We start from the raw sequence: 5006 nt of genomic DNA on the forward strand, positions 1-5006 counted from the left end.
TTAAAAAGTAAGAGGTATTTGTAATGTATTGACAGGGCTATAAAACCATTACCAACATCCAGCTTTGGGATGGTTTAAAACCCTTTAAAAGAACTAACCATGATCCATTGGCAGGCAGACCCAGCTCTTTCTCAATTTTTAGCCATTAGCAACCACCAGTGTGTTTTATATCCCTATACGTTAGCTTATTCTTAACACAATATATGTGGATACATAAAAGATGGGGTCTTTGTGAGTGCTTTCTTTCCCTTATAGTGTTTTCAAGGTTCACCTATATTATAGCATGTAGCTGACTTAATTTCTTTTTACTGGTGAATACCAATACCTAATAGCTAATACCTAGAAATATATACCTAATAGATACTAAGGTTATTTCCACCTTTTGGCTGTTATAAGTAACTAGTGTGAAAATTCATATGTAAGTGCTTAATTCTCCTCTATGTTTCCAATTCAGTGTTTTTACACTGTGTCCACAAGGTTATGTTACCATTACAAATTCCTAATTACAAAATGCTTTCATGATTCCCAAAAGAAAACTCATGCCTACTGCTGTCTTTGTTACTTTCTTGTTGCAGGGCAAAAATTCTCTGAAAAAAGAAACTTAAGGGAGAAGGGGCTTATTTTGTTAAAGATTTTATTTATTTATTATATGTAAGTACACTGTAGCTGTCTTCAGACACTCCAGAAGAGGGCGCCAGATCTCGTTGCGGATGGTTGTGAGCCACCATGTGGTTGCTGGGATTTGAACTCTTGACCTTTGGAAGAGCAGTCGGGTGCTCTTACCCACTGAGCCATCTCACCAGCCCCCAGGGGCTTATTTTGGCTTACATTTTCAGAGGGACATATTCCATCGTGGCAGGCAAACATGGTGGCAGACATGGAAGGCTGTTCACATTACATTCCTATTCAGGAAAGAGTTACCAGCAAGTGAAGCTGGGCTGTAAAAGCTACCTATCTATTTGTGATCCATACCATCTCCTAACCATTCTGCACCCTTCCTAAAGAGCCACCAGCTGGTAAATTAAGTGCTCAAACACTTGAGCCTACAGGAGACATTTCCCATTTAAATGCTATTACCCTAGAATAACTGCATTGTTACCGGGATGACTGTGCTACTTTCTGTCTTGTGGACTTGGCTATTCTTGACATTTTACACCAGTGGAGTCCTAGAGTATGTGGACTTTCTATCCTTTTATCTAGCAGATCTTTTTCAAAGTTAATTTATTTTATGGCCAAATGATATTTCACTGTATAAATGGATAATGCTTTGTCTGTTGATTAGCTAATAGACATTTGTGTTCTCTCTCTTTTTAGCTTTATGAACAACCTGTTACAGATGCCCATGTACACTACACATTTTCCTTTGGACTTAGGCTGTTCTATACAACTCTGTGTGTGTGTGTGTGTGTGTGTGTGTGTGTGTGTGTGTGTGTGTGTGCATACATGCGGAAGCTAGAGATCAACAATAAGAGTCATCCAAGCTATTTTTTTCAGATGTGGCCTCTCATTGGCCTGGAACTCACTGAGTAGGCTAGGTTGTATATTTGGCCAGTGAGGCTAAGAGACCTACCTGTCTGTTTCCTCAGCACTGGAATTATAAACATGTTGCAATCAAGCCTGGCCTTTTCTTTGAAAGACTTGCTTATTTTTATTTTATGTGTATGAGTGTGTACCTGCATGTGTTTGTGTGTACCTGGTACCCATGGAGGTCAGAAGAGGGCATTAGACCCACTGGAACTGGAATTAAGGATGTTTGTGAGCCATCACATACATGCTGGGACCCTAACCCCAGTTTCTCTGCAAGAGCAGTACATGTCTTTAACCACTAAACCATCCCTCCATTCATACCTCTCCCCAGATCTTTTTATGTGGGCACTGGGAGTTGAGTTCAGGTCCTTGTGCTTGTGTGAGATGCACTTTATCAACTGAATTATCTCTCTAGATTTGGACCTAAAGTTTCAATTTGATTGAGTATTTTCAATATCTCCAGGAATGAGATTGCTGGGTCCTACAGCAATATTCTGCTTCCCTTCTTAAAGAATTGCCAAAGAGAATATACAGTTTTCTATTCTAAATAGCAATGTATGTGGGCTTAAACTTCTAGTGTTTTCTCATTATAATCATTCTTGTGACTGCGAAGCAGTGTCTCGTTGTATTTTGAATTTGTATTTCCCCAGTGACTCGTGATGTTGAACAATTCTCCCATGTGTTTAATGGTCATTGTAGCTTATCTTTAGAGAAATATCTATTCAAATCATTTGCCCATTTTTAATTGGAATATTTGTCTTTTGTTATGGAGCTATAGAAACTCTTTATATATTCAGGATAGTGAACTGTTATTAGATTAGTGAATTGCAGATATGTTTCCCATTCTGTGTCTTCTTACTCTCTTGATAATACTGTTTGCACTGATTTTTTTTTGAGACAGAATTTTGCTATAGAACCAAAGCTGTCATTGAATTCACTATATAACTCAGACTAGCTTTGAACTTGCAACAACCTTCCTGCTTCAGGTTTGGGCATGCTGAGATTACAGGTATGCACCATCATGCCTGAAGTGCCAGTTTACTGCCTTCCTTGTAAATAGTGACGCTCCAGTTAATGGACCCCTGTGAGCTGCAATATTCCATCTGAAAGTGGGTTAACAACTTAAAGGACCAGCCCAAATGTCAAGATGGCTTGGAGTCTTTCTCTTTGCTGACATCAGTTCAGCTTATTAAAATGGTCTGTCTGGGTAGTGAGAGGTGAAAAGTAAGTTAAGGACAGAATAGTTTATTTTAGCTCACAGTTCAAGATACAGTCCACCATGGCAAGGAAGTCAAAGTCTCAGGACTGGAATCCGCTACTCATTTGTGTCCACAGCCGCTTCTGATTTCCCCTCCCCCATTAACAGAGTCCGTGTTCCCAACCAGGGCTGGTTGCTGCCCACAGTGGGCAGCTCTTCCAACCTTAACTAATGGAATCCAAATAATCTCCCACCGTCATGTCCAGAGGCTCATCTCTCAAATGATGGAAGGTTCTGTCAAGTTGGCAATTAACTCTAAGAACCACAAGTGCTAATTATCAGTTCATTACATCTTGAGAAACAGGAGGGCAAACCCAGAGAAACAAGGCAGAATTCTAGATGTGGAGACACGGGGAAAAATGTATAGGAAAGAGAAAGTCCAAGGAATTAAAGTAATTAAACCTTTTTATAATAACACTACATAGCCTTCATTTGTTTTCTATTTGAAAAAGCATATGGCATTATTCATGGATTATAATAGCCTCATACAGAAATCTTCTCTATTGGCTTGATTTTTGAAAATGCCCTTCCCTGGACTTTCATTATAACACCCTGTGTATTTTAAGGTGAAGAATTCAGAGTCTTCGATGTAGTCTTCACATAGAAGTAGCTCAGGCTTTGTGTAAACAGAGGAAAACACTCTCAGCTTCTGACAGATAGCCCTGTACTTCTCAGCCCTTTTTCTTGCCTTCCCTCACTACAGTGGTCTCAGGTGGGCCCATGTTGAGTTCTCCTGCTGAGCCCCTGTAGTGGCTCACTCAAACAATAAGGTACAGCAAGAATGAATATTCTAATTACAGTGTTGGGTGTGTTTGTTCTGTTTTTGCTTTAGTGAGTCCTCATTTAAGTGTTCCCAGAGGTGAAGCGATCCAAAATACTTTTATTACCACTTCTTTGTATCATAATTCTTTAAATTAGAAGAAGGCACATTTTACCAGATAGCTATTCACATTTCTCTGTAACTCCCAGCTAGCTACAGTCTAGAAATCAAATATCAAAGGAAAGGGGGGTGAGCAAGATGAATCAGGAGGTAAAGGTACATGTCACCAAAGCCTAAGGATGTAAGGACACACACACACACACACACACACACACAGAGAGAGAGAGAGAGAGAGAGAGAGAGAGAGAGAGAGAGAGAGAGAGAGAGAATGAATCCAACATTTCTCTGCTTCCTCTCTAACAGCCAAAATTTATGCAATCGTTTTTTCTAAACTCAGAAAACTGTTACCTGGGAAACGATGATTCTATGGAGGAAGCCCCTCTTCTCCCCTCTCTGTGCTATTCCCTCAAGTAATCAACCTTTAACATGCAGTGATGATACTGAAATATGCAAGAAACTGGCCATTGTCAGTAATTGCAGCTGCTTAAAGTAACTTTCTCATTTTTCAAATTGGTTATTTTAAAACACATCTGAAGCACACAAAATTATTTTGAAGAGAGTTACACATCTTCCTTGCTTGAGAAGAATGACAACTCTGTAAACAATATTTAAGCATCTGCTAAAAGAGAATTCCATCGACTGTCTGCTTTGAATTTTGTTTGTAGAAAGGATGAGGTTAAGACACAACCTCTTTCTGCCTCCTACTGGTAACCCAAAGAAGTGACATGCATTCTCATTTCAGCCCTGATTTCAGTCCTGGAACTGTATGCTATTTGTGAGAACACCTCTTTATATTTGCTTAAAAGAAGATAGCAAGCATTGTTTTAGATCTAAGATTTGTTTTGATTGAGATGTAATTCACAAACCAAAACATTCACCATTTTCAAGTTCCAAAAACTAAAGTTTCCAAAACTAAGCAACTAGTTTAACTTCTTAATGCCAGAATATTTCACCCCAAAGGAAATGCCACTGTCTGCCTCTACAGATTTCCTTTCTTTTTAAAAAATTTTATGTCTATGAGCACACTGTAGGTGTCTTCAGCCACACCAGAAAAGAGCATTGGATCCCATTACAGATGGTTGTGAGCCACCATGTGGTTGCTGGGATTTGAACTCTGAACCTCTGGAAGAGCAGTCAGTGCTCTTAACTGATGAGCCATCTCTCCAGCCCTCTACAGATTTTCTTATGCTAGACATTACATGTAAAAGGAATCAGGCTATCTGTGGCCTTTCTGACTGGTGTTTTGGCCTGTGCATGTGCATGAACATGCGTGCTAATGTGTGTGTGTGTGTGTGTGTGTGTGAGAGAGAGAGAGAGAGAGAGAGAGAGAGAGAGAGAGAG

Source organism: Mus caroli, chromosome X, assembly GCF_900094665.2.
Source record: "Mus caroli chromosome X, CAROLI_EIJ_v1.1, whole genome shotgun sequence".
Taxonomy (NCBI): Eukaryota; Metazoa; Chordata; class Mammalia; order Rodentia; family Muridae; genus Mus; species Mus caroli.